The 10,012-nt window shown below is 37.5% G+C and overlaps 1 pseudogene; it reads left to right on the top strand.

Moving 5' to 3' along the window:
- The first annotated feature begins 9,165 nt into the window (after positions 1-9,165).
- LOC114635522 lies at positions 9,166-9,985 on the top strand (annotated as a pseudogene).
- The last annotated feature ends 27 nt before the right edge of the window (positions 9,986-10,012 follow it).

The raw sequence follows: 10,012 nt of genomic DNA, 5'->3' as shown, positions 1-10,012 counted from the left end.
TCTAAAAAGGATTCTATATACCCAGTATCTATAATTTTCACTCTACAGACTCAATTCCCCAATAAAAAGACAGACTAACAGACTGGATATTTAAACAGGAACCAACATTTTGTTTCATATGGGAAATGCCACCTCAGTGACAAAGACAGACACTGCCTCAGAATAAAAGGCTGGAAAACAATTGTCCATGCAAACGGTCCCAAGAAACAAGCTGGAGTAGCCATTCTAATAGCAAATAAAATTGACTACCCACCAGAAGTTATCAAGAAAGATAAGAATGGACACTTCATACTCATCAAAGGAAGAATCAACCAAGACAAAATCTCAGTTCTGAACACCTCTTCACCAAAAGCAAGGACACACACATTCATGCAAGAAACTCTACTAAAGCTCAAAGCACACATTGCACCTCACACAATGATATAGGGGGACTTCAAAACTGAACTCTCATCAGTAGACCATTCATGGAAACAGAAACTAAACAGAGACACAGTAATACTAAGAGAAGTTACAAACCACATGGATTTAGTAGATATTTATAGAACATTTCATCCAAAAACAAAATAATATATCTTTTTCTCAGCACCTCATGGTACCTTATCTAAAACTGTCCATATAATTGGCAACAAAACAGGCCTTAACAGATACAAGAACACTGAAATAATCCCATGCATCCTCTCAGATCACCAGGGGCTAAGGCTGCTCTACAATAAGGATAAAATCAATAGAAAAACCAACATACACATGGGAACTGAACAATCCTCTACTCAATGATAACTTGGTCAGGGAAGAAACAAAGAAAGCTCTAGAACAAAGAGAAGCAAATACACCCAAGAGGAGTAGAAGGCAGGAAATAATCAAACTCAGGGCTGAAGTCAACTAAGTAAAAACAAAAAGAAATATACAAAGAATGAACAAAACCAACAGCTGGTTCTTTGAAATAAACCAATAAAATAGATAAACACTTAGCCAGACTAACCAGATGGCACAGAGACAGTATCCAAATTAATAAAATGAGAAATAAAAAGGGAGACATAACAACAGAAACTGAGGAAATTTAAAAAACCCATCAGATTCTACTACAAAAGCCTATACTCAACAAAACTGGAAAATCTGGATGAAATGGACAATTTCCTAGACAGATACCAGACACAAAACTTTAATTAGGATCAGATAAACGATATAAATAGTCCTATAACCATGAAAAAAAATAACAGCAGTCATTAAAAGTCTCCCTACAAAAAAACAAAACAAAAAACAAAACAAAAACAAAAAACAAAACAAAACAAAAAACCACCCAGGACCAGATGGGTTTAGAGCAGAATTCTATCATATCTTCGAAGAAGACCTAATACCAATTCTCTATAAACTATTCCACAAAATAGAAACAGACTACACACTACCCAATTCGCTTTATGACTCCACAATTATACTCATACCTAAACCACACAAAGACCCAACAATGAAAGAAAACTTAAGACCAATCTCCCTTATAAGTAACCGACATCCAGAGACTCCTGTTTTTGAATTAGGGGGAGGATTGAAGAAGCTGAAAAGGAGAGCGATCCCATAGAAGACTCACAGACTCAACTAAACCAGACTCCAAACAGCTTCCAGAAACTTAGCACCAATCAGGAGCATACAAGGGCTGATCTGAGGCCCTGCTACATGGATAGCAGAAGTCTAACTGCTCTGGTCTCAATGGGAGAAAATGAGCTTAATCCTAGAGAGACTTGAGGCCCCAGGGAATGGGAAGGTCTGGTGGAGGGGATCACTTTTTGGGAGGCAAAGGGAAGGAGAAATGGGATGAAAAACTGTGGGACCAAATGGAGGAACAACTGGAATATAAATAAGTAAAATAACTTAAAAATAAAATTAAAAATATTTAGAAGAAAATAACGAGTGTCTCCTAGGAGTACTTTAGCTCATTAGAACTACAGTACATACTGTGGTCGTAAATGATATGAAGTAATCCACACACTGGCCTCCTCTACACATACAAAATTCATGTGTGACTGCCCTGACATTTTAACATGTAGACAAATACCTGTCACTAGGTAATAATCTCAAGCTGTTTGGACTTTCTAGCTATCAGAATTTTCAATGAAGTGTAACATGCCACAAGTATTTTGTTATAGAAACATAAAAAATATTAACGATAAGCCTTGCTTTTAACAAATATAATGCAATTTTACAAATCAATGGACCAATGTAACTTTTGAATTCATAAGTTGTATGCTATGTATATTTTTTTATTGCCGGAGATTTTAAATCTCTTTTAAACTGATTTTGATTCAGCTGCATATTTCATCCTTATATTTCTAAGAGAAGGAGAAAGTAAGCAAAGTGGTTATGACTTTAAAACAGAAAGGAGATAGGAAATGAACCTTGACAGTCTCCAGGTCATCAGAGTTCTATGTCATCCAGGTGTCCATGTGATCAAAAGCCCCAAGTATTGATTTATGAGAAAACATAAAGGTTAGACTTTAACTTCTTGATTGCTTTGTCCTTAGGGTGAACCGGAGAGGAACAGAAAAATTTGGCAGAAACATTTATGTTGCAAGATACCCATGCAGTGGATTTGACTTCTGCTGACACATAACACAGCATATGTACAAAGGACATGGGACAACTCAGCACAATTGGTTCTCTTCTTCCATCACATGTTAATGGAGAACAGAGCTTAGTTCGTGTAGTTGGTGGCAAACATCTTCAAAGCAGAGCAATCTTACTGCCCTTAGTCCATGTTTTTTAATTGTATATTTTTATTAATTAAAAGATAAACTGAGGGGCTTAGAAAGATGGCACAGCAGTCAAAAGCTTGGACTGTTCTTACAGGACATAGGTTTTCCCATGTAGTGGCACACACTCTTCTCTGACACCAGTCTCAGGGGCTCCTCTGACCTCTACTGGCCTCCCCAGGAACCTGAAACAAGCATTCTGCACAGACATTCATGCTACCCAAACACCCACACATGGAAAATAAATTAATATTTAAGAGAGAGTCTGAATGTATTCTAAATTGGCTATTGCTAATTTTTACCAAGCCTCCCCAGAAACATTCCTACATTTGCAGGCCTAGAAGTCACTACAAAGCTTCTGCACAGACTTCCCTAGGTGACTGTCATCAGAAGGAAGCCCAATTCAGCCATGTCAACACGTCGAGGCCACACTCCTAAAATGCAATGAATGTTTTGGTTTGAGACCACAAAAAAACCTTATGCTTCAACACCATCCCCAAACTCCAATGACAGAGCTCCTAAAGAAGCCCAATGAAGCTGACTAAAATAGTAAAGCAGGCAGAAAACAGAAAAGTCAAAGCAATATCTCCAACCACTATCACCATAATACTATGGAAATATTCTCTGGGGAAAACTACTGAGATGAGCCAACAGGACACTGACACATACAGCTAAGGAAAACTGCTTCCTTGTTTCCTCTCTTTGCAGATCTCTTAATATTTTTTGAAACTACAGGAGGGTCCAGACTAAAGGAAGGAGATTACTAGTGGTCACATTCAAATAGAATCATCTGAGTTCTGTGTTACATTCTGAAAAGACATGCCAGTGTATACAGAAGAATTGTCCATTGTCAATTTTTAATATTTTTGTAGAGGTCCAAAATAGCAAAAGCCAGTGTTAAGTCATCTAAATTCATTAATAATAAAATTTTTAATTTTTTATTTATGTCTCCAAATTTAAAATGGTAATCCCATTATTACTTTAATAGACAGATCTCTTAGCATTTTACACTCTGTGGCAGAAGACAGAATATGAATCACATAATGCCCAAGAGGAATAGAAAGAAATAACAATGGGCTGGAGAGATGGCTCAGTGGTTGAGAGCACGTACTGCTCTTCCAGAGGTCCTGAGTTCAATTCCCAGCAACCACATGGTGGCTCACAACCATCTGTAATGGAATCTGATGCCCTGACAGCTACAGTGTACTCATATACATGAAATAAATAAATAAATCTTAAAAAAAAAGAAAGGGATAACAACTGGACTGTAAAAAAAGATTAAAGGATAATTAAATAATTAAGTGTATCAAATAATAATAAAAGCAAGAGGAAACTATCTGCTTTAGTTCACCTTAAAGCAACAATTTTTTACATAATCTTGGGTTATGCATTACTGTTTATTTCTTTTTTCCTTGTTGATTGACTGCCCTTGGAGAGCCAGAGCTAGAGTTAAACCTTAAGTATATGAAGGCAAAATATCATCATAAAGACATATGTAACTAAAATATCTATTCTCTCAGAACAATTGGATGGTAGGATGGCATTCTGCATTAGCATAATCATACACCACTTGCTTAATAAGTCTCCCCATCAAATATCAGGTGACTGTGTGACTGCCAAAGACAAGAAACAAAATCTTGATAAGGCTCATCAGGTCCCAATCTAATTTTATAATGTTTCTCTTTTCCCACAGAATCTGATAACTTATGCCATGCCTGTAAACCAAGCATTGATTTCTTCATAAGCCTCAGGAGAATGCATGATCTACTGTTGAACAACATGATGCATGAGTCTACTTAGTAACATTTTAAAAGTCATGGACATATTATTTTTTTAAAAGCTTGGTGCTGAAATCTCTCTGAACATTCTGAATGATTCCACAGTAATCATTCACCTTAATGATTGCTAAGATCCTCCATTCAGGAAAGAAAAGCTATCCCAGAAATAGAATCAAGGAGAGACAGTGTAACAGGAGCAGTTGACCCATAGTAAGCTCAATCTTGCTTAAGATCCTTAAAAGTCTTAAATGAAATAGGAGTAGTTTCTAACTCTTTGCCCTGGGTTATTAGAATCAGGTGTGTTCACTCAATCAGAAAAGAGAAAATCTCTCCTGTCTTCTCTCATCTGCTGGCATGAAGCAGAGGTGCTTTTATTGGGGATATGTACCCTTATTTAGAAGAAATTTATTCTCTAATGTGGGATGGGAAACCTCCTTAATAATCTTGGTTAGAGATGGAGTGGAGCAGTGAAAAAGAATCTTCATGCTGACAAGAACTGCACTTGATGGATCAATTTAGGAGCAGATGTAATTGGATCTGGAGATGATGGAACAAAATTTGTACAAAGAGGAAGAGTACCGTAAACCTCACCACAAATATTAGATAATATATCTTCACATGCTAAGTTTTCTTTTATTCCCATTATTATTGTTTCCTAATCACTTTCATTTTTAAATTTTAACTGTCATTTTATCCATGACAGTATTTTCTTCCAAGCTGAAAAAAAATCACTAAGACGTTTTCTCTTTCCCCTCGCATCTCATTCTTCCTGTTGTGTTCTTCCTAATGGGAACAAAGTTCTGGAATCCAGGGGTTCCTCATCAGGGAAAGAATAACTAATGAATTCCAGGAATTTCATCAAATGATGGAATTCTCCTTTAACTTCTGCCTCCAGCAACAAAGTTGACAGAGCTTCTACAAACAAATATCTCTCTTTGACCCTGCCTATCCTAACTTTGTATCTCCAATGAATATTCTGTGTTTTATAACTGTTTATCTATGATTCCCAGCAGTTCTGTGAATTTAAACTTTTTATGTTTTCCCATTTCTTTCTTTAAATCATCATATTTCAGGTCCATGTTTCTGGTAACATCTATAAGCACACACACTTACTGTTCAGGTCATGGTTACTGAATATGTCTGCAAGGAACAAAACCCAGCCCACTGGAGGGTCCACAGAATAACTTAAGCTATGTCAGTTTTCTTGAGAGCAATGACACTGTTTATAACTTTATCATACACAGAATATAATGAGAATTGCCTGGATCAATATAGTTGTAGTTACCAGGATACAATAACATTTGAAAGCTTCACAGCATTCACAAGATTAATGTCTATGACTAATTAAATTGTACTGTAAAGATTTCATACTTCCTTCACTATAGAAGTAACACACAATGAGACAAGGGTAAATGCTTCGCTGTCTAAGGAAGGGAATCAATCTCTCAGAAATTGGAAGGCAAAATTCCTACCACAGGAGCCACATACTCTACTCTGAAAATACCTGTGATACATGACTCTCAAGTCAGCTAGCCATGCCAACTCCATGATTCCCTGACATCTTCAGAATAGGGTCTCATCCTGAGCCCTTTAGTGGCAATAAAGGGCTGCAGCTGTAGCCATTGGGAAAGTTGGGAAGTCACTTGGACTACCTGGACACACAGTTGAAAATAGCTTGTCTTAGGGTTTCTATTGCTATGACAAAACATCATGACCAAAAGAAAGTAGGGAAGAAACACTTTATGAGGATTACACTTCTGTATCTCTGTTCATGACTGAAGAAAGTCAGAACAGGAATTCCAGTAAGGCAAGAATCTGGAGGCAAGAGTTGATAAACAGGCCACTGATAGGTATTGCTTACTGGCCTGCTTCCCACGGCTTACGCAGACTGATTTCTTAGAAACCACAGGACAAACATCCCAAATATGGCACCACTGAAAGCAGGTAGGGCGCTCTGACAATTAATCACTAATTAAGAAAATGCCACAGAGTTGGATCTTACCGAGGCATTTTTTTCAACAGAAGCTCCCTCCTTTCAGATAACTGTGGTTTGTGTGTCAAACAGACATAAGATCAGTCAGCACAGGTATATTGTGCTGGAGGAAAAGAATGTCTGGTACTGAACACATAGCCAGTTTTGTGGCTACAGACATCATTGACCTTAGAAATAAATCTACTACTTTAACTTTCCTAGAGCAGCACACTTCCTTACTACATTCTAAATCTAATCCTCATATCTATATGTATGTATCTTAGTAAATGTTCTATTAGTGTAAAAAGTGACACTCTGACCATGGCAACTCTTCAAAGGAAAGCATTTGATTGAGACTTAATGGCAATTGACAAGTTTAGTCCAGTGTATCACAATGGGAAATATAGTGGCTTGCAGGTAGACATGGTGTTAGAAAGTATCTGAGACTTCTACATCTGGATCCACAGGTAGCAGAAGAGAGAGAGAGAGACTCTGGGCCTGCCTTGACCACTTGAAACACCAAAACCCACACCAAGTAACACACTGTCTCCAACAAGATCATAGCTACTCCAAAAGGCCACAAAACCGTAATAGTGACATTCCTTGGTTACCCAGAATTCAAATATATGAGCCTATGGGGTCTTTTCCTATTGAAATCATCACAGCATGACTACCATACTTCATCAGCATCTACATAACAGATATCCATCACAGAAAAGCACAGCCAGGCACAATGCATATATCAAAAGTTCAGAAAAGTTTCCCCAATAGACACATCTACATCATAGTTCCTATACCTAAAGTTCATAGAATATGATGAAAGAGAGATCACCATGATTGTTAACAGTCAGAATACTAGGAAGTGAACATCCACACTGAAACATGCTCTCCTAGTATTACTGAAATACACAAGCCTGAAACAGTGGCAGTAGCCATGGACATATTAATATACAAGAGAGGAAATTTTGTATGTCCCCCACCATCTCTATGAAACAGAAAAACATCATTTCTATATTGTCTTCCCTTTTGTTTTACATTTGTCCTTCCACATTAGAAACTAGTGAGGAAAAGAGCATCATATATCCTGTGTGTGTTTGTGTGTGTGTGTGTGTGTGTGTGTGTGTGTGTTGTAATACCATCCATATAAAAGGAAGTTCTTTACAAGCCAGCAGCTGAGTCTCAGTTGGATTTATATAATCTACAACAGTCACACAAAGTGCCTATCCTAGAATAACCTTTGATTTTATCTGTACCTCTTGCTCTTTGGGATACAGTTACAAAACATGATTTGCCTGAAAATATAAGAACTAATGTCTATTAAGATCGGAAAATGCATTGTGAAAGAAAGAGAGAAAGAGGGGGTGGAGCAAAGGGAAGGATGGAGGGAAAGAGGAAGAGACCAGAAAATACACAAAAGAATGAAAGAAACAAAGAAAAGGAAGAGAGACAGAAGGAGGGAAAGAGGGAAGGAAGAAGGAAGGAAGGAAGGAAGGAAGGAAGGAAGGAAGGAAGGAAGGAAGGAAGGAAGGAAGGAAGGAAGGAAGGAAGGAAAAACAAAGGTAAAGAGAGAAAAACACAACAGCAACAATTAAAAATCCATAGTTCTGAATCCACTAAGGTGTGACATAGTGAGCTAAGGAATTTATTGAGTTGTTTACAAGAGCATGTGGGAGGAGTTACTTACAAGAGCATGGAAGCATTGCAAGCAAATTCATCTCCAAAAAGATTCTATTATGGTGAAATCCTAGGAGAGGTATGACACTGGTTCACGTTAGTGAATTTTTAGTTATCTCAATACAAGTTAATGCCATCTGAGAGGAGGGAACCTTAGCACGTAAAATACTTAAAACAGATTGTGGATCATTTTCTTGTTTGATGAATGCTGTAGAAAAGCCCATCTCACTGGGACTGTTGGAATCCCTGGAATTGTGGTGCTGGATGTAAGAGAGAGAACTGAGAGAGCCATCAGGATAAACCAGTATTGTTCCTCTATGGCCTCTACTTCAGTTCCTACCTCCAAATTCCTCCCTTCAATTCCTGCCCTAACTTCCCTTCCTTATGTACTACAACTCTAAGTAGAACGAACCCCCATGCTCTCAAAATTCCTTCTAATAATGATGTTTCTCATGACAAAAGGAACCTAAAAAGAACATACTTGAAGACATGTCTACCAAAGAATATCCAGGGCCCAAGTAATTGTGTATTATATAAGAGAAGTATCGTAAGATTCTTCCTTTCCTGAACATTATAGGATCACGTTCTAATTCTGGGAGAAATATGGCAATTTGATGGACTAAGCAATATAACATAATGAATTATATATATCCAATTTTTTAACAGACACCAAGGTCTAAGAAATGCTGATTCACTCAGATACTTGTTTGATCTTTACTGCTATGTTAACTTACTTTAAAAATACAGGCTTTCTTTCTGTGACTCTCAATACTCTAATACGTTATATTCAAGACAGGATACTTGCTTATAAGAAGTGAATCGATTTTAGCTCAATAGTATCAGGGACAAAAAGAAAGACAAACTTTGTTATTCTTGAGTTCATGTTCCATGGGGGTATTTACACAGGATATTACATCATCAGATTCATCTAGTCGGTGATGAGTTTAGAGGTTATATGTTAACTTCTTGATTGAGTGAACTTGACACAAAAGCAGGAAATATGCAAAGAATGACAGATATCAAAAGCATTCCCTTTCAGGAAGATGTATCTGAAACAGACTTCAGTTTTCCTGTTGCTACAGCTCATATGCTACTTTAGACATGGAGCCTGTGGGAAAGTGCTAGTGTGGCCCACAGACTACAGCCATTGGATGAATATCAAGATAATTCTGGATGAACTAGTGCACAGAGGTCATGATGTCACCGTTCTTGTGTCTTCTGCTTCTATTCTCATTGGGCCTAGCAATGAATCTTCTATTAATTTTGAGATTTACCCTGTACCTTTGAGTAAAGATGATCATGAATATACTATTGGAAAATGGCTAGGTGAATGGACATATGATTTTCAAAAACATTCATTCTGGACATATTATTCAAAAGTGCAAAAATTCTTCAGTGAATGTTCAGACATCATTGAAAGTTTCTGCAAAGCAGTAGTTTGGAACAAGAGTCTTATGAAAAAACTCCATGGATCTAAGTTTGATGTCATTCTCGCTGATGCCGTGAGTCCCTGTGGTGAGCTGCTGGCAGAACTGCTTAAGACACCTTTGGTGTACAGTCTCCGCTTCTGTCCTGGATACAGATGTGAAAAGTACAGCGGGGGGCTTCCACTCCCCCCTTCCTATGTGCCTGTGGTTCTGTCAGAACTAAGTGACCGTATGACATTCGTGGAAAGGGTGAAGAATATGTTACAGGTGCTGTATTTTGACTTTTGGTTCCAAATATTTAATGAGAAGTCCTGGAGTCAGCTTTACAGTGATGTTCTAGGTAAACTGGGCCTTTCATTGTCACTGGGAAATTCTGACTTGATGTTACTTTGAATGAGAATGTGTAAGGTGAATATAAAG

The sequence above is a fragment of the Grammomys surdaster genome, unplaced genomic scaffold, assembly GCF_004785775.1.
Source record: "Grammomys surdaster isolate TR1022 unplaced genomic scaffold, NIH_TR_1.0 110790, whole genome shotgun sequence".
NCBI lineage: Eukaryota > Metazoa > Chordata > Mammalia > Rodentia > Muridae > Grammomys > Grammomys surdaster.
This window is presented reverse-complemented; position numbering and strand designations above follow the sequence as displayed.